This window comes from Myotis daubentonii, chromosome 17, assembly GCF_963259705.1.
Source record: "Myotis daubentonii chromosome 17, mMyoDau2.1, whole genome shotgun sequence".
Lineage (NCBI taxonomy): Eukaryota > Metazoa > Chordata > Mammalia > Chiroptera > Vespertilionidae > Myotis > Myotis daubentonii.
This window is the reverse complement of record NC_081856.1, coordinates 27,534,471-27,562,154: the sequence shown is the minus strand read 5'-3', so window position 1 is coordinate 27,562,154 and position 27,684 is coordinate 27,534,471.

Below are 27,684 nucleotides of genomic sequence, written 5' to 3'. Positions count from 1 at the left end.
CCAGTCCTCTTTCCCACGTCTGCTTGATTTCTTAGCTGCCCGGCTAGCACCAGGCTGTTGCACTATCCATCTGCTGTGTAATTCCCACGCACTTTGATGTCTTTCAAGTGTTACCTCATAAATGTTGGAGAACCCATCTGGGGTCAGGCATGAATCTCTGAGAAGAGGTTGTTTAATGGACCTCCCTCTGCAATTAGGCGAGACTGATGACTTGTGGGAGCACTTGCTGGAAGTTTTGGGCTCTGGCTGTGGGAGGAGCTGGAGGGCCATGCTTCTTGTGACCCACCCATCTTTTTCCAGTGAATTCTCTTTTCTCCCTGAAACTTGCTGATGCGCTCACACCCCCCGCAACCTTGTTTGTTTGCTTGTTTTGCAGTGAGGCTCCATGGAGTCTTGGAGACACACAATGAAATGGGAGTGGTTTCGGAACCGACCTGCATAGAGCTAAGCTACAGGTCTGAGCCCAGCTCCCAGTGCCCACCAAGAGAGCGGAGAGGAGAATATCATTGTTAGGGGGACAAAATGGAATCAATTGATAGAATTGTGACATTCTAGCAGGGGGATGGTGAAACACCATGGGATTTGAGTCTATAAAATAGAAGGGGAGAATATACAACAAAAGATACAAAAACCTACTATTCCATGTGAAATTTTATTTCTAAACCAAAAATCTAGAGCCTTTTCAGAAACCTGATGCCATTAGGTATATAACACTTCACCATTACATTTTTTTTCCTGCATGTTCAAGGTTTTTGTTTTAGTCCAAAAATAGTTCAGGTGGAGTCCTGGTTTTATCTATTAGCTGTGTGGCTTTTGTTAAGTGACTTAACCTCTCTGAGCCTCAGTTTTTTCATGTTTTTCCCAGCGATCTTCATAGGCATGCAATGCTTTGGTGCAGGATTCTACATTCAGCATGTGAGGTGACATTCAGTAGGATAGTGGGCAGTCACACAGGTTGACATGTCTGTATTAGCTGTCTGCATGAACCTGGCTCTCCCTGAGGGAATCTCACATAACCATCCATTTCATTCTCAATAGTGACATTCAATTTGTTATTGAAGGCCTTCCCACAGAAGGAGGGACAAACGAGGAGGGTCTCTAAAACTTGTTTTGACCAATGAAATGGGAGTGAAAGTGATGTGATACATGACACTTCTGAACAGAATCTCCTGATTCTACATCTCTCCTCCCTTTTCTCAAGATACCAGCCATACCTCTGATAGGCTGCTCTTCAGTCTGGCTGTCTCAGTGAACAGCCAAAGCCAGATCAATGATAGAAATCCAAGGGAAGCCAGAAATAAAATAGCATCTATAAGTCACTGAGATGTTGAGGTCATTTGTTACTGCAGCATCACATCGCCTACACTGCCTGATGTGTAATCCTAGGTCCGCTGATTCCTGCCTTAGCATGCTCAGATAGGACTAAAAAGGAATGGAACACTTGCATGAGCCTAATATAATTTTAATGTTAAATGTGTGACTCTCTCCTCAATCACAAAACACAGAACAGTCAAATACCAGGGGATTGTGTAGTACTGAGCAAATTGCACAGCATTTCCTAAGCCACGGATATTCTTTTACCACGTTAAAAATTATTGCATATCTGTGACCACCTGTACCACCATTTAATATTTTAACTTGCAAATGATTGTGTTCTAAATATATGTTTCAGAGAAAATGTTGTAATTACAATAAGTGAGAAAATACTGTCATTTATCTTACGCAGTGTTGGAAAAATAAATGACCTCTATATCATTTTGACTATTTTTGACACACGCATGGAAAAATCTCGTGCACTTTGGGAAATTCTGCAACAGTGGTCACCAGGGGCCTAGGCTTTGTCACCCAGTAATTGGGGACAACTTCCTCTGGACCTCTGTTTTCTCCCCATAAAAAGAATGTATACTATGAGGGCTCATCCAGCTCCAACTTTACATTATCTGCTGTGATGAGCTGCTGGTCCTACTCCTCCTCTCACTACTGCAGCGAAGAATAATCCCTATGTGTGAAATCTCTAATAACCCCAATAGGAAAAGAGAATTTAGCTAATCTATAGGAAGGCTCCTATTCATGCTGTGATTCCATTTCTCTCCCAAAGAAATCATCCCAAAATTATAACCAAGGACTTGTCTTATTTCATCGTCCTTTATGTTTTGCCAACAATTTCTTATGATTAGTTGGATTCTGTCATGGTTCCAAAATGATGTCTCTTCTACCATCCCCATGGGGTGACTTAATTTCCCACTGTTGCTTAGGATAAAGGAGGAAGGAAATCAGGATTCCATCTAGCAGGCAGATGCTGGCAATGAGTCAGCAATAAATCCCACACTGGTAATGCAAAGCCAAGGAGCAGCCATCCATTCAAAGAGCAATTCCCCTTCTGCTGATTCCAGGCCTTTAAATCCTTTCATTGCCCAAGTTCAGTGGATTTCCACTCTTCAGAAGTGAACAAATTAACAACAATCTCCCCTTAACATTACTGACTTTTCAACCCAGAAGGAAGCTTGCAGATCAGCTGGCTCAGCCAACATGTTATACAGATGAAGAAATTAAGGTCCCAGGTCATGCAGTTAAGAAGCCACAGAGCAGGAATAAGATTCAGGGTCCAAGCTCCCAAGCAAGGTGGTGGTGTACACTCAAAATTGTAGCCTCTGCTATGTTTTGTTTGCTGGATGTTATTTAATTCGATTACTTCTCTTGACCTAAGTTTTTCATCCGTCAAATGGGGACCAACACTCTGGCTGGTATGGCTCTGGTTGAATGTTGTCCTGCACACACCAAAAGGTCACTGGTTTGATTCCTGGTCAGGGTACATGTCCAAATTGCAGGCTCGATCCCTTGTCAGGGTGCATGCAGGAAGCAGCCAATTAATGTTTCTTTTTCTTTCTCTCCCTTTCCCTTCCTCTCTCTCTAAAGTCAATAAAAACATATTTTTTAAATGGAGACCATGATGTCTATCTTTTAGGGTTATTTTAAGAATCAAATGAGACACACAAGTGGGTCTCAAATTTCAAGGTTTAAATGACTCAGCAGATTTCTAATTCAGTAGTTCTGGAGAGAGGACGGACGGGAGGGCAGGCACACGATTCAGCATTTCTAACAAGCTCCCAGGTAATGCCACTTCTTTGTGTAAACATTAATGGCCTCAAAGTGCTTCAACAGAAATGTGCCCTGTGGTACCCTGGTTCTATCCATAAAATCCATACAAAATCATCACCACAAATTAGATAACAGACTGCACATCACTGCTGTGTCTCTGAAATGAAATCATGTGGAAACAATGGATTTTTGTGTCTTGCTTTCATAAACAAGCAGAATGGGTCACAAATACATTATCCCTATCTTACGCCCCTACTTAAATTTTAAAAGTTGCTGATTGGAGGAATGAGGGAGTAAATAAACCAATTAACTTAATCAAATGACTTCCACACGGAGGGAGGGAAGCATTCCATGGTCTTGTGTTTATTTTCACCCCATGAATATATGAGTTCAGACTGCTCAGGTGACACGACAGCCCATTTTAGGCATGGCCTCAAGTCAAACACATAGACAGACAGAGTTACTATGTGCAGACAACCCCCAGTGCTGGGACTGCCATTTTACAAAGTGTTGAGCAAATCACCAGGGACATTGAGACTAAGGACACCACGGTTTCTACCATCTATATACCTGGGTGACACCAGGCATTTTTAATAGCCATTGGGTGAGAACCCATCTTCCAGAGCATTAGTGTTCAGCCCTAGAACATCAGATGCCCAGGGCCCCTCTCCACGTGAATCTGATCAGGGAGAAGTGGAGAAAACCATCCTATCTTTGTATGTTTCAAATGGAACCTAGATGAGAAAAAATTTTGTATCATAAGACTAAAGAAAATCTTATAAGCTTTGTGGTAGGGGGGGAAAGAATAAGAACTCTACAAAGAATAAAAATTAGGGCTAATCTCAGAAACACTAAGCAATGTTCAAAACCCCAAAATATCACTAGATTACCTGTTACTCAACAAAGCCAAATTCATTAGAACTTACTACAGTAGAGAACTCCCTCCTTGACAGAGTTTTAATTGCCTCAGAAAAGTGAAGTCAAACATGGGATATTTATCCAGCTTTGGAATCAGAGCGAAGCAGTTTAAGGTGGGTTTTTCATGGCTGGGAAACTGATTAGAATTGGGCAAAGTTCATGACATAATATTTAAGGGTTGGTGGACACAGCACACAACAAGCTCATTCTTGTTTGATAAGTAATCTCTTTGTCCTGGTGAGCAGGCTGTTGTCTCATAAATCGATCTGTAAGAATTTCCAGAAGCCAAAAGTGAAGTTATTTGCCATCTTGTATTTTCCAGGCAAAAGTTTCCTGGAACATCCAACTGAGTCATGTTGACATAAGTAGCTACACCTCTCTATCAGAGTGCCTGACATTTAATAAATGCTTGAATCAATGTAGCTACTGCTGCGAAAATGCTGCATACGGGGCAGCATGAAATTCATTGTTTTAATACATTATTCATGTGCTAGTAAGCTCACAGAGGTATGAGTTGAATGGGATTCAGCTGATCTCAGCTGGACTCTTGCATATATTTAGTAAGCCACGCTGGGAGGGCCACTTTATGCTGGGTTTATAAAGACAGATTACCTCCACGGCTCTCTCATCCTCATCAAGGACCAGCGGCCAGCCAGGGCATGGCCTTCTCATGTAAGTGACAGAATAGAATGACAATGACAGAATGGAAGAGGGAAATCAGAAAGTGCAGAGGACTAGGCACCTCTGTTTCATACTTTGGGTCACAGCAAGTTGCCTGGCTGAGCCCAGATTCAAGAAGTGAGGACATAATCTCTGCCCTTTAAGTGGGAGGAAATGCTAAGACATACGGCAAAAAAAATAGTTTCAAACAGGGGTGAAACATGGGGGCCGTTAATGTCCTAAAGCATAGTGCTTAATAAATATTCATTGAATAAATGATCAATTAATTAATTGTGTAATTTGAAATCTTGTTTTGAAAATTTGGATCATTTAAAAAAAAATTTTTTACTTTCTTTTTTTTATCTATTTATTTTATGCCATTGATATTCCCATACATTAAAGGTGATGATGGGAATACAAAACCAGTGATTGATTCATTAATCATTCAACAATTCAACAACCACACCTCTGCCATGCCCTGCACTGAGAGCTGCGCATATAGCTATAAACTAGACAGTCCTGGTCCTCGCTGTCACCAAGCTTTCAATAATCAGAAGTACTGATTCTGTATGTGTAATTACTGGTGCAATGAGTAGTAAGAAAACTGAAGTTGAAATGACCATGCAAATAGTCACCTTCTTGTGCACAGTATCTTTTTCTGACCAAAATGTTCCAGATAAAATGCTCTGTAAGTGGGCTGTCTACCATAAATCATTAGACTAGGAGAAGACACACTGACTCCTAAGGTTCCCACCCTCCGTGCCCTGGAGACTCTCAGTGTCCTCACCCAGGTCCAGAGAAGCGATAGAGTTACTTTTTCCACATGTTTCCCAAAGTTCTTGACATTGTTTCCATCATCCAGCTCCACAACTGTCCGAGGCCTCCCTGCCTGCTGAGGTTAAAGACAAGTGAGAGGCCACTGGGTCTGCGGAGACTCTTCAGCATCTCCCTGAAGTTGGCTCATAGCTCCAGCCCCGTGACCCAGGGGCCACAAACGTGGTTGCTGGATGACTGTGTGATTGTTTCAGGAAAACAGGACCCTTCGAGGTAAAAGCTTAAAAGCAAAAGACACAGGATCCAATTTATATTCCAACATAAAAGCCTTGGGCTAGGAGCCAGATAATTTTCTTGAATCGGACTTTTTTCTCAGACTCCTAAACTCAGCCAAGTACAATTCTTATTTGAAGCATCATCCTCTGACTTTCTTTTGGAAATTCGGGATTTGCTGCCAGTAAAGATGGAATGTAATGTCCTTTGGCTTTGTCAGCTCCAGCAAGAAGAGGACTATACAGGTGGATGCCATGGGTCTAGCACGTAGCAAATGTATAGAATACAGAAAATCTGTGCAGAATGCCTGGACTCCTACTGAGAAACAGATTGAAGAGCAAGACAGACCAAGACATGTTTCTGTAGGTCATGTGCTATATTCTAAACTTGCCATTAATGAGAAGAAGATGGTGAGCAGGAAATTATTAGTCCTCCAGCTCCTCCATTCAATCACTGCACTAATATTTATCATGTGCCTACTATTATGAAGAAAATAAAAAAAAAAAGAGGAAATGGGCTAAAACCAGCAACGTGAGAGAAAGGATGGTGGACAAGATGTATGAGATGTATGCATTACTGAGGTATCTTCCATATTTTACTGACATTATCACATTTGATCCTCACACCATTTAGAGATGTTGAGAATTTGCCCGAGGTCATACAGTTGGTCATTGTCAGGTGGGAACCTAACTCCTACATTCTGATTCCTTTGCCCTTACTCTTTTCTGCCATACTAGGATTTCTTTCTACATCTTAGATGGCATCGGGCTGTATGCCATGACACCAGCTGCACTAAAGTGCCAGAAAACAGGATATTAAACTGAGTTGAGAGATTCTAAGTTATGAAAATCATGAAAAGTTGAATTAGTGACCATTGACCTTAGGTGTGACCTCTGGTTACAAAAGTCAAGAAACAACCGACTAAAACAAACAAATAAAAAAACCTAGATCCAGAGACATAGAAACATGGACTAGACTGTTGAATCTCAGATGGAAGGCAGAGGTTGGTGGGTGGGTGGAAAGAGATTAACCAAAGAACTTGAATGTATATATGCTTAACCCATGAATGCAGACAGTAGTGTGGTGAAGGCCTGAGGAGGTGGGAGGGTTTGAGCTAGAAGTTGTGATGGGGGGAAAAATGGGAACATCTGTAATACTTTCAAAAATAAAGATTAAAAAGGAAGAAAAAAGAAATATAAAGGCAAGTGCCAAGACACACAACAGGTTGACAGCAAAATCCAAGCTAGAATGAAATCTAAAGTTGCTTGTGTCTCTTGAATTGATCTCCCTTCTAACTGCAAAGCCTCTTAGACTGGGCACTAACTACTCATTCATTCATTCATTTGTTCATTCATTCATTCATTCTATCAACAAATACCTATGGGCCTATAGTGAGCTAGAAGCTACATGCCTGTTCTGTGTCCTTGTGGAGTTTACCACTGGTTAAACCAATAATCACACAATCAAGTGCATTAAACATAAGCTGTGCTATGTGCTGTGAGAGAAATGTAAAGGGCTTGGGAAGAGCTTATGGCAGGGGGACCTGATTTAATGGGGCATTGGGCAAAGTCTTTCCAGGAAAGTAACATTTAGGCTGACTCCAGAGGACTGAGTAGTACTTGACAAGAAATTTGGGGAAATGAGTGTCCAAGGCAGAAAGAACATGGTCCCAGATGGCCTCTCGCATGGCCAATGATTTAGTAGCTGTCAGCTAGGGTGACCGGGTGGCTGGGCTGTGCCTCTCACATCATGTTACAAACCGGTAAGGCTTACTCATGGGGTAATGGTGTAAACAGCAAGAGAGAACAAACTCCAAAGTGCAAGCACTTTTCAAGTGTCTACTTACATGACATTTGCTATTGTTTCATTGGCCAAAGCACGTTGCATGGCCAAGTGCAGAGACAATGTGAAAAGACAACAACCAGGAATGCAGGAATACAGGGAGATGTGAGCAGATCAGGGCCATCACCGTAACAATGCGCCCTAGGAGAACAGGGGGGAGGCTCTTGGCCTACCCTAAGAGTACAGATCTGAATCCCCAGGGAAAGGACACTTAAGCAGAACTATCCAAGTGTATCACTAAAGAATGGATAGGAATTGTCCAGGGAAAGGAAGGAAAATATTCCTGGGATTAGCATGTTCAAAAGTTTGGAAGTGAAGTGAGAAACCCTTGTAAGGAAATTAAAGATGCTCAGTACCTCTCAGGAGCAGAGGGGAAGGTAGAAGAGGTTAGGAATAAAAGGGGAAAGATAAAAAAGAGACCATGCTATAAATGGCTTCGTAGGTCTGTTAAGGAGCTTGAGCTTTATCCCGTAGGCAACATGATTAGATTTACATTCTAGAAAGATCTCCATTGTTTCCATGTGAAGAGGTGGGGAAACCCTGAAGCAGGAGAAAGATAATAATGTCCTTACCTGGAATAGCGACAGTAAAGGTGGGGAGACATGTTCAGATTTTAGGTATAATAAAAATTAAAATTCATAGGACTTGATGAAAGAAGAGAGAATCAAAAGTTGAATTCAGATTTCTGCTGAGGGAAATTGAAAAACAGTGTATTTACTGTAAAGGGTCCCCTGGGAAATGTAGAATATTGGGGTTGGGAGATGGGTATCATCTTGGATGCTTTGGATTAAATTTTCCCTTGAGACAACCAAGGATTTGGGGAAGAAAGGTAGACACATAGGTGTGAGTCTTAGCAGAGAAACATGAGCCTGGGGCTATCTGAATCTGCCTAGAGTTGGCACCACAGCCCTTAGAGGTGATGGGGTCTACCATGGGGAGTGTGCAGGAGCAGAAAAGGACCAAAGGCAAAACCTAAAAAAAAAAAGCACACACAACAACGTCTTGAGGTCTAAGTCAGCAAGATGAGCCAATAAAGGAGACTGTGCCTTTTGTCACAAGGGTGGTGAGAAAGCAGGAGGACGAGGCTGATGATAGTGCTTCCCCAGGAGCGGTGGGCAACAGCATGAATAGGGCTGAGGAGGCCTGTAAGGTTAGCGCTCAGAGGAAAACCCCTGGACAGGCCAGCTAGGGTTGACGTTTAGGAGTAGAGGCAGATTGGAGTCACTGCAGAAGGAGTGAGAATCTGGGGAAAGTGTCAAAAGCCAGTTACAGAACTATTTCAACAAGTTCGGCTGTGAAGGGAGAGAGAGGTAGCCTGACTAGAGGAAAAGGGAGGATGGAAGGAGGCTTAGGTTTGTTTGTTCGTTTTTGTTTTTTTAAATATATTTTTATTGATTTCAGAGAGAAAGGGGGTGGGAGAGAGAGATCGAAACATCAGTGATGAGAGAGAATCATTCATTAGCTGCCTCCTACATGCCCCCCACTAGGGTTTGAGCCTGTAACCTGGGCATGTGCCCTGACTGGGAATTGAACCGTGACCTCCTGGTTCATAGGTCGATGCTCAACCACTGAGCCATGCTGATCGGGCAGGAGGCTTACATTTTTAAAGAAGAGAGACATCTGAGTGTGTTTCAGTGCTTATGAGAAAGATCCAGTAGCAAAGAAAAGTGTAACACAGAGGAGAGAGTTACTATCATTAAAAAAAAAAAAAAGATAATTGTCCATGACTTCTGAGCCCTTCTCTTGTGGCCCTAGTCTTTCTGGTCTTGGACACTTCACCTGATCTCCCTGTGGGGCTCCCTGGGCAGGGTGACTGCACTAAACTGCATATTTTATGACCACTCGGCCTGGATGGCCCCACCCCAGCCACTGGCCACTCATTCACTGAGCTCATTCATCACGTCTCAAATAATGGGAAGGGCTGTTTATCAGTTTAAATCTTGCTATGTGAACTTGAAGAGAATGGCGTTCTGACAAATTGCCCTGAGAGAGGCACCACCCAAGCAAACAAAACAATCCCCTCCCTCCCCATTCATCCATGCACCCCCATGATACCTTCTGTTTTCATCAATTGAAGACAGCCCAGCAGAAACCACACAGAGGTGTTAAAGGGCTGGACAAGAACATTTGGTTGTAAGCAGGGTACAGATGCCAAAACGTTTTAACCCTATTTGTGTACAATGAATAAAGACCAGGAACAGCCGTCATTATGGCCCCTGAGCATATAGAGCAAAGAAAAGAAAGGAAGAGGAAAAGGGTGTTTCCCAATATGTACGGGTTTGTCTTGATTATAATGGTTGTTTCTCATTCTGCTTGCTTGTGAATAATAATGATCTTTGTTTCATTAAAGATGAACGGAGCAAAATGACACATCTTGAATTGATCACTCATTCTGCGGGAAGGGATCATGATAGAAACCTAAAATCCTGTTAGGCTGCCTTTATTCCAACCTCTCTTTGTGTCTAGAGTATTTGCCAAAACACATTTAATCCTATAAAGCCCCAAGATGTACATTTTTGGCTCATGGATAAACAGCCTTACTCTAATGGAAAAAGATAGTGTATGCCTTCCATTTCCAAAGCAAGTTTCTCAGCGTGACAGGGCCGGGCAGGGCTGGAGGGAAAGCACAGAGGTGTTTTGGGACCATCCATCGCTCAAGGCTGGAAGGACTCCTGGAAGGGGCAGTGGCTGTATTAGCATGATTTCCATGGGCCCTGCCTGAGGACATAGATCAGGGTTCCAGGAGAAACCCTGCTTCCTGCAGAACTATCCGAGTCATAGGTATGGTGACTTCTGTCCTAGGAAGGCCTCCGCACACCTCCCATGGACCTGCCACCAACCCACAGAGGCAAATTCCTTAACTAATTCATTATCCCTTCTCAGATTCCATCCCCAGACATCACCAGCTATAAATTTCCAAATCCCTACCCTGCAAAAAATCACTTTAAGGGTCTCTCCACAAGGCTGGGACCCTGCTGAGTCTCTCTGGAGCTCCATATTTCCTCTCTCTCTCTCTCTCTCTCTCTCTCTCTCTCTCTCTCTCATCTGCTTGAAGACTGGAGAGAATCCACCTACCAATTTGCTGGGTGGCCCCACGATGTGACACAGATATAGACCCTACCCTTCCTTTTCTCATCCTTTCATGTACGTATCTTTTTTGCCACCACTTCCTTTCTGGGTGACACTGACCTTGGGAAAGTTTCTTACCCTTTCTTTGTCTCAAATTCCTGATCTGTAAAATGGGGAAATTTTAGTCCCTACCTCCTAGGATTGTGATTAAGTTCAAATGAATGCATGCATCCAAAGCCTTAGCACAGTGACTGTCACCCCAAGGTGCTCGGTTAATATTAGCATCTATTACCTTTTTGTTACTTTTATTAATGCTGCTGTTGCTGCTATTTTTCCCTGGGGAAGCTCAAGCTCCTTGAGGGCAGGGATTGTACATTGTTCTTTTCTGTCCATCCTCACAGTGACAAGCACAGTGTCTTACGGATTCACGTCCAATAAATGCTGTACAAAAAAAGGAGGAGAGAATAAAGCAAGGAAGCGAAAGAAAGGGAGAAGGGAGAGGGTGGACAAGGAAACCAGCTCAAATGGGAAATGTGGGATAGCAATAGGGAGAGTAACTCATCTGAACCCACTTAAAAAAAAGAAAACCAAACTTTTACCTCTTATTCAACCACTAGATCCCAGTCTAAACAGCTCCTCCCAAGGGAAACTTCACTGACCACCCAGCCTGAGACAGGCTGTTTACCAGTACCGTGTTCCTTTATTTCAAAAGACTTATCTCGGTTTGCAAATATCCATTCATGGATGTGATTGACATCAGTCTCCCCATTAGACTGTAAGTTCCGTAAAGACAAGGACCTGTCTTCTTGCTTAAGAACCTTGCACAGTGCCAGTCACACATGTGTTCAATAAATATTTGTTGAATGAATGAAAGAATTCAGGGTGTCAGAGAGAAGTGTCTAAAACACCTGTAAACTGTCCTCACCACCATCCTGGCCCTAGGATAATATTGGTTACTTGGTCCACTCTAGCACAGCATTGCCAACTCCTATCTGAATGGTCCCCATTCATTCACCCCAGAAATGCATGTTGAAACATTCATAACTTAATCTCCAAAGAGCTGGGTATGCCTAAGGAGAGCTGTCCAAATATGAATTAAAAACCAACTTTGAAATGCTATGAACTGAGTAACTGCCCAGTCAGGTGGCTCAGTAGTTGAACATGGACCTATGAACCAGGAAGTTAAGGTTCAATTCTTGGTCAGGGCACATGCCTGGGTTGCAGGCTCAATCCCCAGTGGGGGCATGCAGGAGGCAACTGGTCGGTGATTCTCTCTCATCATTGATATTTCTATCTCTCCCTCCTCTCCCTTTCTCTTTGAAATCAATAAAAATACATTTTAAAAAGCTGAGTAACCTTAGCCATATGAGTTAAAATGCTTACAGCTCCTTAGAGAACATCATTCAATTAGACTATTAATGCAACACAACGCCTGCACGGCACATTCTGATCTTCCAAGACATCTACCAAAGAAGCAAGATGCCTGTAAATAACAAGACTCTCAAAAGTGTTTTCATAATAGTGCTAACATCAGATAAAGAGCTGTGCCAGAGGACACACTTGACTCTCAGAACTCTTGGGGTAATGGCAGGATCGTGTGACTTATCGATAGAACAGCAAATCACAATAGAGCTAAAAGTGGTTACTACCAATGAATGGAAACAATATGCATTGCAAGACAAATGAGACACATTGAATAATCTGTAGAGGCTGAAAAGTACTTAATGCAGACCACTTAACTCATCCTACTAAGCTACTCTGTCAGTACAGAACACAATGAACCAGGTATTTACATAACTCTGATTATACCTTTGAAAAGATACTTGAGAAAGGATAAACCTAGTATGATGGAAAGAACACAGGTTTGGGAGGCAACTGGACTTGAATTTCAGGTCTGTGGTATACAACTTTTGTGCTATTAATCTTCCATTCCCTCATCTATTAAATGGAATAGCATTACTTGCTTCATAGGGTTTTATCAGGGGGTTGAGTAACTGTGGCCCTTGGGCCAAATCTGACCTACCACTTGTTTCTGTAAATAAAATTTTATTGGAACACAGCCTCACCCATTTGTTTACACATTTTCTATGGCTTGTTTCACGCTACAATGGTAGGGTAGTTACGATGAAGACCATATGGCCCACGAAGCCTAAAATACTTGTTATCTGGCCCTTTGCAGAATGTGCTGTTCCCTGTCTAAAACACATTTCCCTGTCTCCCTTCACCGAGCCACTATCTTCTCAGCCTTTGGGGCCACTTCTCTAGAGCAGCTTTCCCTTAACAACTAGATGAAGTTAAATCTCTTATTCTGTGCTCCTATGATACCACTTTGGATAAGACTCCATTTGAAATCCTCCCTCATTGTCTGCCTTCCTAACTAAACTGCTAACTCCATAAGAGGCTAGTGCCTGCAGCCTCTATCCTTACTTGGAAGATTATAATAAATATCTAAGTTGAGTTCTACACACCCTACCCCTCAGAGTACTTCCCTACCCTTGGAATATACTCTTGGCAGTGGTCAAAGTTTTATCTAGCAGAGAAAAATCCTAGTTCAAGTGAAAGTCATTAGAATGGAGAAAACTTCAAATCCCTTACAGCAATTGACAGTGGTGGGAATATTGGCAATAAGCCAACACTGTCGCTATGAAAATGCTTAATAGGTTCTTCCTAGAATCCAAAAGTCACCCACTATCTATCAAATAATATTTTTCAAATATCTCCTCTATGAAGACACTACTTTGAAACATAATCCAGTTGAGTCCCATTTAAGCCAAGGGCTACTTCTCAACTCAGATCATGAGGCTTAAATCTCATATTAGAATTCCCTTTGTAGGTATCATGTCCTCCAAACTAGCCTACCATTTCCCAGGAAACATGGCACCACTGTATTTTCTCTAATTTAAGAATATATTATTTTGTCCTGGTTTGAGCACCAGATGAAAGAGCCAAGTTGCTTTTAGGGGCCATGATGTGTGAAAATATAAGACTTTAAATGACAGAATCACATCCAGTATGGCAAGATGGGAGTTCAACTCACCAAAAAAGAAATTCATGTCACCCATGTCACTCTCACCCCATGTCATTCACATGCTCATTGACTGATAGAATGAAAGTGGAATTGCCCATACTCTTTACACTTCTCTCTCTCTCTCTCTCTCTCTCTCTCTCTCTCTCTCTCTTTCTCTCTCTCTCTCTTATACACACATACACACACACACACACACACACACACACACACACACACACACATTGCCAAAGATATATGCTGTAATTTACATTAAATCAAATGCCCTTATGATGTTTTTCTACTCTGTAACTCCATCCTTCCCTATCTGGCTATCCACCATTGCATGACAAGTTGTCCCAAAACTCAATGGCTCAAAACAACCATTTTATCGTGTTTATGATTTAGTGAACCTGGAATTCAGGAAGAGCCCATCCGGGGGTTCTGGCTGGGGATCTCTCCTATACTGTAGTCAGAATTTAACGGGGGCTATAGTTGTCTGAGGGTTCCATAGGGCCAATGCCTAAATATCTCACCCATGTGACTGGCAGTTGATGCTGGAAGTAGGCTGAGGATTCAGCAAAGACCCTCAATCAGAGCATCCCCACGTGGCCTCTCCATATGCCTTGAGGTTCTCCCAACACGGAAGCTGGGTTCTAACAGACCCCTTCTGAAGCTGCACGCCTCCTTCTAACCTCACCACTGCAGTCACTCTGCGCCACTTCTGCACAATCCATTGGTTATGATTCAGAAATGCCAGTAAAATCCAGGGGGAGGGGAATTAGACCTCACCTCTCAGTGAGAGAAATTGTGACCATTTCCAATCAGCCTTATTCTGCATGAATAACACTTGTTCCCACCCTCTTCTTTCCTAGTACCCTTAAAATAACTTGTTTTTACCCTCCATATAACAAAACCAACTTTATATACTATCCTAGGAGGATTTTTAATCAAAAAAGGTAAATAATCATGTATCTCAAGTCTTCTTGGGGCTCAGCCATAACCTCCACCCGCAATGTCCCTGGCTGTCCAGGACTCCAATAGGGGCCTGTGTTACAATTACAACTGCTGCAACCAGCCTGTGGCAGTTCACATAGAACTTTCTCTACACGAGTCATTGACTGGGTAATAACAGCAGCGTATTGCTCTATGGAAAAGGAATTTACACTTACCTGTGGAGGCTGTTATTTTCAAAGTGCTTTCACATTTTAAGGCCAACAGTAGGCAAGTGGCGTAGGCATCCCTGGCCTGTAGTTTCCCCAAGAGCAGACCCTGAGACAAGGATTTGGATGCGTAGTTCCTTTGGGATGTGGTCTCAGCGACATTGCAAGGAAGTGGGAGCGGGAGACAGGAAATAGAGGCAAAGCCATAAAGAACATGTTCATGACCAGCTTACCACTGTGGGTAACTGAGGCCCAGTCAATCCCCCGGGGACCTCTGAAAGGCTGTGTGAAGTGCATTTTAGGATTGTTCCACTGAGGCATAAGGATGCTGGGGTATTTATCCACCAACCTCTGCCCCACACTGGCTGGGGTCAGTCCTGGAGCATTAAATCCTTGGCATTCCCAGCCTACTGTGCTGCCACACATATGAACTCAGCGCCCTCCCAAGGCCAGAGACCACCCTCAGGAAGAAATACAAAAGTATCTGTCAGTGTGCAGGCAACTCCAGGGTGAGAAGAGGGAGGTGGATGGGACCACCACAATGTCTACTACACTGTGTGAAGAATCCTCTGAGTTTTATCTCAATTAATCTCCACCGCAGTTCTGTTGTTATTGTCCATGTTGAAGCTATCTGCATTTTACACAGGAGGGAATTGAGGCTCAGAGAGGTTACGTAACATCCCCAGGGTCACCCAGCAGATACAGGTCAGTAGAATTCCAACTTCTATCCTAACCTGCCTCTCAGAGACCCAGGGAGGGTCAGTGGGTTTCCCAGAGCCACCCAGTAAACATCCATGTGACAATCAGATACAAAAGCATCGTCACCTCTGGCTTGTCACCATCTTGTTCCTTCCAGTCCTCTCCCACTGAGCTCCATGCCTTGCAAATGCAAAGCCTAACGAACAGCTTAACCAAAACCATTTGCATGTTTTTTGACTCAGCAAAGCAGACAACACATGCTGTAAGTTAAAACATGTGTCATCTGCACTACACATTAAGAAGCTCCCCAATCGGGGGTGCTCTCTCTACCCCCAACTGTGTGGAAACAACCCACAAGGAATCTCCTCAGAATCAGATTATACTTTGGATACACAGAAGAGAAGGGGCAGAGAACACACAGACTCGGCCAAGTGCAGCTCCACTGAGGGCTCCCTTTCCTGGAATTCCACTTAAGAGCCGTGGCCCTGGCTCCGCACCGCGGGCGTGCAACCTAAACAGAATGACGCAGCAGCAGCCTGAGTCAGGGGCTGAGTGTTTACTAGAACAAAGCTGGACCCTGGAGAGTGACTCATGGAAGTGGTGAGGGGTGTACAGCAAGGCCCTTGGACAAGAAGACGGATGGGTAGCTGTAAAGCAAACCAGGCCACAAGAGTAGAAAGGATGAACACTTTTAAGCATGCCCCCCACCCTAAATACCTCTTATCCCACCCATTACGAAGGTGAGACTCTAACCATCAGTCATTCAAACAGTCACATAGCCATTCAGATCAGAGTCTAGATTCAATCTCTCCCAAGTGGGCCAGACTCCAAAACTCACAGCTTCCACCAGGTGCTGAATGAGCACCCACAGAATACAACGGCAAGGAAGCCACAGTGCACACTCCCTGCAGACAGGACAGTACCTGATAAATGTCACGTGCTCGGGCCCCTGCACAGGGCTCAGCTCAGAATAAGCTCCTTCTAAGTGGTCCAGGACTTCCTGGGGGAACACAGCGTGTATGCAGAAGGAAAGGTACGAAACCATCATCGGCGTGGTTTGCACAAAGTGCTGTCTGGGTTCCTAGAGACATTGCCATGAGGCTTTCACAGAGCAGACAGGGCTGGAAGGAGGTATAGGAATTGTCATGGTGAGGAGAGTGGAGGTCCAGGTAGAAGGACCGAGACCCTGGCTCGGGAATGGGCACGACACAGTCAGGGGACAGCAAGTGGACTGTCTGGCTAGTGTTTCCGGTGTGTGGAAGGGAGAACTGGGAGAGAAATGTAGAAAGCTTGGCTGTAATCACACTTATCCTTGATTGTCAGGTTTCCAACTTTGGAAGGTTTAGGAAATAATCATTAAAAGCTAGCTAGTGCTTCCTATGCGCCAGACGCTGTTCTCACAATTTATCGCAAGATTTCTCAACCTTGGCACTACTGACATTTGGAGCCAGAAGATTCTTTGTTGTGAGGCCTGTCCTGTGCTCTGCAGGAAATTTAGCAACATCCCTGGCCTCTACCCACTAGCTGCCTGTAGTGATAACACAAAATATCTCCTGACATTGCCAGCTGTCCCCTGGGAGGCAAAATCACTGTTCCCAGAGATTGACAGCCACTGCTCTACAAATATTATTATATTTTTTACAACAACTCTTTAAAGTCGTTACTATTATTTGCTCTATTTTACTGGTAGGGAAACTGAAGCGCAGAGAAGTTACATAATGTAGTCAAGTTCACTGAGTTTGTGAGGGGCGGAGTCAAGACACTCAGTGGAGCAGACGGATTCAGAGTCTGAGACTTTCTTCACTCGGCTTTCAGTCAACGTGCTAAAATAGTGAATATCTAAAATGCAAAATGCAGTGAGCCTTGTGCTTGCAATTACGTTGAGATTTATATGAAGTTGCATGACAAGCAACAGTAGTACACACACAAAAAAAATAGTAATATAGCTTAAAATTAGAGAGGTGGAATTATGGGAGCTAATTTCTTTCTTTAATGATGTTATCATATTTTTTCAATAAGCGTGAAGGGTTTAATGGACTCTAGGCAATACTCCTAACATTATTTTTCCACTCATTTTCAAGAATAATTGGATAAAATCAGTTCACTCCCTCTCATTCTCTGAGACTCAGCTCAGACATTATTTTCTCCTCCAGACTTCTCCCTCCATCCACTTTGGCCTCCAGTGTGGCTTCATATGCTTATCATACTATACTTTCTTGTCTCTCCCTTCCCCCAGCTTTATTGAGGTGTGATTGACAAATGAAATATGTATATATTTAAGTATATACAATGTGATGTTTTTATACACATATACATCGTGAAATGATCACCACAATATTGCATTTTGGGGTACAGTCGTACCCTGCCCATCCACAGGGGATATGTTCCAAGACCCCCAATGGATACCTGAAACCCTCGATAGTAAAGAACCCTATATACTGTTTTTCCTGTACATACATACCTATGATAAAGTTTAACTTATAATTTGGATAAATTAAAATTTTAATTTATTATAAAGTTTCACTGATCATTGAGGTTAACAATTATAACTAGCAATAAAATAGAACAATTATGAGATATACTATAATAAAAGTTATATGAATGTGGTCTCTCTCTCTCTCTCTCTCTCTCTCTCTCTCTCTCTCTCTCTCTCTCTCTCTCGTCAAAATATCTTATTGTATCAAATTCATCTTCCTTCTTCCTGTGCTGATGCGAGATAGTAGAATGCCTTTGTATGGGATGAAGAGAGGCGAGTGACCGCAGGTGTTCTGTAGCCTTAGGCTGCTATTGACCTTCTGAAGCTAAATAACAAGCACTTTAAAGGGTCTCTCCGTGTCCCAAGCTTCAGCATCACTGCGCTTGTGCTTTGGCGCCCTCTGCTGGTCAAGAACTCAGCTGCTGGGAATGCATGTCTGCGTGGGGGCGGGGAAGGAGAGTGAACCAGAAAGTCAATCTGTCCTTCACAATAAAATCTCCCTAATACCTAGGTCTGTGCCCTATTTTCACAGAGAAGTAGGAATATCCGGCATTGCAAGGCTGAGGGGAAAAAAACTTGAAGGGAAGCATATTCAAAATGAAAAATAACCTGTTTAACTTAGACATTCCTATGAGCTAGCTTGCAGGGCATTGTCATATCCATTTTCCTCATTTAATCCAATTTAGACTAGCAAGATAGTGGTGCACGCAGAATGGTAGGGAAACTGAGGGCTACAAGGCAGATAAAAAGCTGAAGGTCACTGGAATGTAGAAAGAGTAAATGGTCATTGCCCCCACACGCATGCTTACACACCTATTCTGGTACACCATGGAATCATTGATTTTTAGAAAAATCAATGCCTTCTAATTCCCTTTAGGCTTGAAGTTGCACATCAGGGAAGTGTTTGATGGAGCATCATAATGGAAAAGGCATCAATGTCTATTGACAGTGGAGCCTGGGGCAAGCACTTTACGTATATTTTGTTTAACCCTATAAGATAGGAATTATCATTCCCATTTTGCATAAGTTCTGAAAACTTGCCCTTAGCCACACAACTGGTGTGTGGGTGTAGGGGTTCAGGATGAGTCACCCCAAGATGAGCCAGAGTGGTATGCAGATTCTTTTGAGCTAAGGCAACTGAGACCCTGTGGGCTCAAGAGAAACTTCTGTTCTGCCCTCAAATACTTAGAAGAATTTAAATTAGGAGCCTGGCTTAACTGCCCCACTGGCATGGCTCAGTGGTTCAGTGTCAACCTGTGAACAAGGAGGTTATGGTTCGATTCCCGGTCAGGCCCCGATAGAGTTATCACCAGAAATGACTTTTTACCTACCAATATGGCAGGACAAGCTACTAGTTACTGAACATGTGCTCTTTCTGCACTGGCCTTCTGAAGCCCCGATGTACATTACCTCATCCCTAGCTCAGAATGTCTTATATACCTCAGTTTCCCTTTCTAGCTCCGAACCTCTTACGTATGTGGGGTCTTTAACCCTCTCATATACACAGGGTTCCCATACATATGTATGTAATGAAATTTTGTTATTTTCTCTTGCTAATCTGTCTCATGTCTACATGATTATTGGACCGGCAGAGAGAACCTTGAGGGAGAGGACAGTTTCTGCCTCCACCACAGTGGCAGAGCTGGGCTTCCCCCTATGAGCTTCCTTACGCCAGTCCTTGAACCAGGCCCATTGCACCTCCTCTGGCCACACCAGAGAAGGGAGCAATGTTGAGCCACGCTGTCAGCACCTCAGAATCGGACAGTGGTCGTTCAGCCTGTTAGAGGCAGCCCCCACTGCCGCCTGACAAGGAAAGGGGAAAAGCTCGGTGCTGAAGACGAAACCAGATAAGCCTTCCTGGGGCGACGCGGTTGTTCTGAATCATCCAGTGAAAACAAGTATTTTGCCATCTGGTAGCTACCTTGGGGCGGTGGTGTCAATCCCTCTCCTTCATCCTGCCCTCCTTAGGAAAACATGGCCCCTGGGTGGTCCAGATGGCCAGAGCACAATGAACAGAGGTTGCTGATACATGTGTGACCCCTTTTGCCACAGGAAGTCCTCCCATGCAAAAATACACTCAAGCAGCTTTTCTTCCTTGTACATGGCTCGTTAGAGAGTCAACACCTTCTAGAAGGAAAGCAACCCAAGACCCCAGAAGCTCTCTGTGCACCACAGCCCACTGTGCTCACCACCACCACTGCATACACGACTCTGAAGAGCCTCCAAGGACCAGCAAATCTTTTAATAACAGGCTTTTTACTCTCTCACGGTGTTTTTCCCCTACCTCCACTCTGTCTTGCCCCCTGACAGTAGCGGTCAGTGGAGACACCTCTTGTTGGACTTAGAGCAACTGGGGATCTCCAACTCACCTCCCCGTGGGAAAGTCCCTCCCAGCCCTTGGGAGAGGGGAAATCCAGTAAAAGAGGCCAGATTTCTCCAGGGAGTGAGAGATAGGCTTGATTACCCTGATTCTTCAACTCAGACAGCAGCTGGAACTTCTAACAGGCTCCTCAGAAGTCCTAGACTGCCTCCTGCTGGCCACTTTGTCCCAAAATTCTTTCTACTCACATCAAGAATTGAGAGGCAATATAATAGAATGAGAGGTAGAACCGAGTCATGTTTAAGGGCCTTGCATTGTGTGTGTGTGTGTGTGTGTGTGTGTGTGTGTGTGTGTGTGTGTGTGTGTGTGTGTCAGGGGAGGGGACTGTGGAGTATATATTCTAGTGAATGTGACCTAATTGCATTGAGCCTTGTTTTCATCATATGTAAAATAAGGTTGATAAAAGTAACTCTTTAAAAGTGTTACTATGATGATGAAATCTGTAAATATATTTGCTTGGTATATAGAAAGTGTTTAATAAAAATTTTATTACCTTAGTACTGATATTAATTGATACTATTGGTATATATTGATATGTATTGATATTAATATCACCAAGGTCAAAGCAGTACTCATTTATGTCTTTGAACCCAAAATATGCAGTTTATCATCTGTGGTAGGGAATCTCAATGTCAGCACTATTGACATTTGGGTCTAGATGATTCTTTATCATGGGGGGGCCGGTTGGGGGGGGCATTGTCCTGTGTGTTGTAGGATGTGTAGCAGCCTCCTGGGCTCCACCCACTAGATGTCAGTAGCACGCCCTCCAGTGGTGACAACCAAAAATGTCTCCAGACATTGCCAAAGGTCTCCAGGGTGGGGTGGGGAGGCAAATTTGCCCCTGGTTGAGAACCACTGATCTATCACATCACGTGCCAGTTACTCATCTTCTTAACATCAACTTTTTTTCATGGCAAAAGGGGGAGAAATTATATTTATTGTTCAAATGATGACTAAGTGACAGATACTTTAAACGTTGCCTCACTTTGTTCCCACAATACTGTAGGCTAGGCCCATTGACAGATGAAGAAACAGAAACACCCAAGCCCATCTCATTGCAGAGGTGACTAGACCTAATGGAAGGCCAAGGGGTGTGAAACGACCTAAGAGAAGAGAGAACTGAGGCTCATTAACAGGTCCTAGAGACGCCAGAATAAAAGCAAAAGCAAGAGTCACAGAAAGCAAACAAGGGTAGAATGAATGTCACAAAACTAAAAGAGACCAACAGGCCAAGGCCCTACTGGGGTGCATTCATTCAGAGGAGAAGATCTGCAGGTTCTGGCCATAAACTCAGTCAGAGTAGCAAGTAGACGGCTGTGGGTTCCACTGGGTACTTTTAACCTGAAACTGAAGAGTCACATCCTCACCCCACAGAATGTTTCCCACAGGAAGGACCTTTCAGGGATGGCGAAGGGGGGTGCTGGTCAGCTGGGGGAAAAACAGCTAGGAACTGAGTGGAGACATCAGACGAATTCCACCGTCATTCCAAGAGGAATCTACGTCCAGGCCAGGTACCTATGTTCACCTGTTTACATGGAATTTTCACCCTGAAATCAGTCCATCTGGAATGAAGTTGGTAGAAACACTGAGCTATTCACCGAGACTGTAATTATTTAGGTGACTCAACAGGCAGGAAAGAGAGGGAAGAGGAAGAAACAGACCAGTGTGACTGTTTAAGGAGCAGAAATCCCTGCTCCCTGAGCTCAGGGGAGACAGAGATGAAAACAGGGCTGCTTCCTGTCGGTTTAGTCATAGCATCTTGAATGGGAAGGGGGGCCACTTGTGGGACTGTTTGCCGGGTTCAGGGCAAAGATTGTGGGAATGGGGCTCAGAAGAAAAAATTGGGGGGCCTGGCTCTGAAATTGACTAGCAAAGCAACACTGAGTGGAGCTTTTTTCTCCTCTGAGTTGCAATTTCTTTATCTGTTGGAGTCAGGTGGCAGCACCTGCATGGAGTAGCCTGTTGTGAGGTGTCAAGGATTGAGAATTGTGTGAAAGGTAGCTTTGATATCTACCTCTGAAGGGAAGAAAGTCTTGGGGCCTTCCTCTATCACGAAAGCTTATTGGGTTTCAAGGGCCCAGAACCCAGATTCCCAATTTTTGGCAGAATCAACTGGTCAACCAAAAAACCTGATGAGACCCACACTTACAGATTCTCCCTTATTGTCTCCTGATTCTGAGGAGATCCCTCTGCCACACTGGTCTATTGGAAGTCGACTTTCTCAGAACAGTTCCTTAAGTATAATTTTATACCGAAGGAAGAAATAAAGACCAATTCTGACTCAGTATTCACTGCTATCCTGCCTCGAGAATCCCATTAAGGCCCAATTCTAGTCTCCATGTCCCCCTGCCCTGCTCCCTCACCAAAGACTCAGACATAGGAGAGCTTTCATCAGCCTCGCCACCATGCACTTTCAGGGACAGAGGACGAAGGCAAGTCTCCTACAAGACTCCAAGGAATAGGTCCAAATATGTTCTCAAACACAGTGTTCACAATAATATGGTGCATTTGGTTAAGCACACCCTCCCCCTTCCATCTCTGGGTCCAGGAGTAACCACAAGGGACATCTCCTCCATATGTTTCTCATCCATTCAAATGCAATTCACTTAAACACAGCTAAGCAGTGCAAGGCCAAGCCAGGCTTGCGTGCTATATCATTTATTAATTTTGTTTTTACTCCTGAAGCAGTAAATTATATTTTCCTGGGAGCAAAAGATCTCAAACCTCAAAATATTTACACTTGAGCCAAACACAGAACCTCTACACTATACCGTGATTGCATTGTGCAGAAACACACATCTCAGCCCCATGAGGTCAGGGATTCTCTACTAAGTAGTGTGCAAAAACCTATCTAATAAGTACAGTGGAATTTCACAGTTGGAAAAAGTGTTTTTTATAACATAAAGTACAGAAGAGAAAATATAAAATAGGACAGTATCCTCTCAATTGTTAGAACAGATGAAATATATCAGAGTTGTGGAATGTAACATGTTTATGCCCATCAAAAGAGGAGTTGAAAATTTAAAAACACTAGCATAGTAGAGAAATATTACCTTAGGTCTTCCTTCAGAAATTTTAAATATGTTTGATACTTAATTTCACAGTTAAATCTGTTTGATTTATAAGTGAAAAATGATTGTTCAAATGTTTTTATTAGCCAATCAGTTTAAAGGTCTTTCTAACTATGTCTTGACCATTTTTAATAATCTGGTAACAGATTAGACCTTTAGTTTCTGTTTAAATAGCAATTCTTACTTCCTTCTTGAAAAGTGAACTCCCAGGTTAATAAGAGACGGGAGGGGGTGGGAGGGTGTGAAGAGCAGGAGCAATAGAGCCAATGAGAAGGATTCAGGCTCAGTTGACCACTCCCTAAATTGGACAAATTATTAAATCTGTGGAAACCTCTGTCAAATGCTCAGCATCTTCTGTATTGCTCCCCATGTTGGAAACTTTGTTCATCTTCTTAACACCTTTAAAATTGGAGCTCCACCCTCTCAACAACAAAAAATGGATGAATCTATAACTAGGTAAAATCAAAGGTTTGAGGCCAGGGCAAAGATTACAGACCTAATAGATCAGGACACAAAAGCCAAATGTCCCCAACTTCACATGGTGTCTCGCAGAGTTAATGGCTCCTAGGTTCTCTCTGCTGAGGTCTATTACATAATAGAAAACCAGGAAGGGACAGGAAATCCTGGGCTGTAGTGATAGAATAATGCACATTCCCGAAGATGTCTACATCCCTAACCCCAGAACCAGTGAATACTGGTATAGTATCTCACCTGGCAAAAGGGAATTTGCAGGTGTGATTCAGGTAAGGATCTTGAGAGAGGGCAAGTAGCCTGACTTATCCAGGTCAGCCCAGTATAATCAACTACAGGGCCCTTCTAAGTGAATGAAGGAGGCAGGAGAGTCAAAGAAAGACATGAAAATGCACTGCTGCTGGCTTTGAGCATGGAGGAAGGCGTCACACGCCAGAGAATGCCGGTGCCTCTGTAAATGGGAAAATACAAGAAAATGGATTCCTCCTTACAGCCTCTAGAACAGTGGTTCTCGACCTTGGCTGCACATTAGAATCACCTGGGAATCTTTCTAAAGTCCTGATTTCTGGGCCTCATCCTCCGGAAATTCTGTTTCTTTGTTATGGGGTGGGGCCACAACATTAGTAACAAATAAACAGAATTTCCGGAGGATGAGGCCCAGAAATCAGGATTTTTCAAAAGATTCCCAGGTGATTCTAATGTGCAGCCAAGGTTGAGAACCACTGCTCTAGAAGAAGCTCAGCTTTACCAACATCCTTACATTACCCCTCATCAGACTTATGTTGGACCTCTGACCTCTAGAACTATAAGACAACAAACGTGTGTTGTTTTAAGTTATGAGGTTTGTGATAATGTGTTATAGTAGCAATAGGAAGCCAATAGAGTTGGTATGTGAAAGCCATGTGCTGGGTGACCAAGCTTCTTGTGTATGCATTCACCATCATTCCAGGGGTACCAGAGGGAGTAGGGCAGAGTTTTCCACCTGACATAGAGCAAGACAAGGAAAAAAAAATGACTAGTGCAAACAAAAGCAGGACATTAAAGACAAAGAAAAGTAGATAAAGTAAGAACCAGGAAGTCACAGAAATTGTGAAGGCTCCAGATTGCCACTGGCTATTAAAGAGGAATTTCAATGAATTTCAACTAAATCTCCAAAGGGTAACATGGTCCTAAATGACATCTAAGTTTTATGTGGCAACACTCCACTCGCAGAAAGAGGAACAAGGTCAAGGACCCAGGTCAATTCTAGACACATGTACATATATAGAAGTATGCCTAAGAAATAAACAATATGGCAGTAGGTCTTGGCCCAGGTTGACCTACATTGATGACTCCTTCATTGTTGCTACTGAAAAGTTTAATAAATTAGCCCATGATTAATGATCACAGGATAAAAGAAGAACCTCAACGGATGGGGCTTATTCCAGGAAAATTCCCTCAAGACTATGTCACCTCTTGACTGATTGACTCCAATCCATCAATAGCTTTATTCATGTTAGCAACAGTTTTTAACACATAAAATTTGAGCATAGCATTCATCATCCTACAATTTCTGGCAAGTAAATATGTTCATGTCATATTGTAACTCGCAGTTTCACCTAAGTTGTCACCTCCTGACTTCTGGCTGATCCTCAAATTGAAACAGACCATGAAAAAAAAAAAAAGACATCTAACAGCCCAGAAGCCATCAGATCCAACCAACAGACTGTTTGCAGATGACTTCAAAGGGTGAGTTTCAGCAAGCAATGTGCCAAGGTAGGCGATTGTATAGAGTCTGAGGGGAAGGTCTGGAAGGGATGAATCCCATACACATTCATTGCTCAACCAAATATATTTATTTCACCAGCCAGCAAACTTTTGTTAATCATGCCTATTATAGGAAGGAGCTGAAGGCAGACAGAGTTGCTTATTTGAGTGGAAAGCATCAGATTCACAGCAGAGTTTATCTCCTGATTTCAGAAGGGGTGGCTCCCAATGGCCTAGTGAGGAACCATATGCTGGTTTTTTGACATGTATGTCATCTAATCCTTCTGTGAATTCTCTATTTTACTTGGAGACTAAAAGTAGAGATAGATGGATATGTAGGTAGGTAGGTAGGTAGGTAGGTAGGTAGGTAGGAGATAGACAGACACAAAGATACAGAGATACAGAGATACAGAGGTAGATATGAGTCTACAATAAGGAAGATAAATGTTTGTCAGGAGGTGGGGTGCAGCTGGGACAAGCATGCAGGATGAGAAGCCTTCATCACTGATGTCAGTCTTACAAAATATTTAGTTAAAATCATAAATGTAAAGCCACTTTCACACTAGCATCACCAGATTTACTAATATGGCCTGTACCTCTTCAACTACCCCCTGCCTTACAAGCTTTCCCTGCTTCCTTTAGCAATGGCAGAGCAGTCTGCTATCCTACCAGCCTTCTAACCCCTTCTCCACTGCACCCTGGATCCATAAAAATTTAACTGAAAATAGGTAAGGCGTACCATTTGTCTTTTGACATTTTCTGATATAACCTGGACATTCAATCCCAGCTATTTCAGTTAGTTAACTTGGGTCTTTCCTCCTTTCCTTTGTCTTAATGTCAAATTTCCATTTTCTCCAATGTGTACTGCAACACTCTCTAGTTTAAGATGCCTAGAATCTATCTGGAAAAGATGATTGTTTGAATGATTAAGTTCCTCCAAAAAAGATGATCCTTGGAGTATCTTCTTCAGACATCATAATTAATTATTGATTTTTTTGCTATGTTTCTGTAATTTGGTCTTATAAGTTTTAGGTCTCTGTTGTCTCCCTTTCTATATCTCACATGTCTCTTTAAAGAGCCATGGTACCAAAGACCAGACATTTGGCCTATGCCCCTCAACTCAGACACAAAGATTCTTCCAATGCCAAGGGCCTCCAAAGCCATCCAGCATTAATGAAATATTTGCTATGTATCAGGTTTTGGACAAGCACATTTAGACTAAATTATCTTATCTAATCTTCATCATGGGCCTTTGAAGCAAACACTATTATTATCATCTTACTCTAAAAATGAGAAAACTGAGACACAGAGAGGTTAAGTAGGTTTTCCAAGGTGTTAAAGCTATTGAGTGATGAAGACAGGCATTGAAGCCCACTAGCTCAGCCCCAGAACTCACGCTCTTAGCCACCATACCACACGGCCTTAAAAAAGAAGTAGCCAGAATGAGCTTCCCAAGACCAGCTCCTGTCATCACTTGTCATTTCCATGAGAGAATGTAGCATTTCATGTACTCAGTAGCCTTATATTTTCTCCTCTGCCCCACACCCCATCAAAATCTCGTGATTCTAAAATCTGAGCTTTACCCATTTACCTTAGGACATGTTTAATGGTCCAGTGGATTTTTATTCTGTTGAAATTTTCTGCCACTGGTTATTTAAAAATATATAATAGGAGAAAGCTAAACATGAAAGATTTATAATCATAAATACTATGCTAACTAGTTTGATAAGTTTATCTGTAATGTCCAACTGGATGATAAGGGCCTCTCCCTCCTCTCTTCACATCCGATCCATTTGAGAACATCAGTGTTTTTAGTGGAAAGTTATGATCAGATCTGCTGCCCTCAAAAGTGAAGGAGGCCCTAGCTGATTTGGCTCTGTTGATAGAGCATTGGCCTGTGGACTGAAGGGTCCTAGGTTCAATTCCAGTCAAGGGCTCATACCCAGGTTGCAGGCTTGATCCCAGTAGGGAGTGTACAGGAGGCAGCCAGTCAATTATTCTCTCTCATCATTGATGTTTCTATCTCCCTCTCGCTCTGA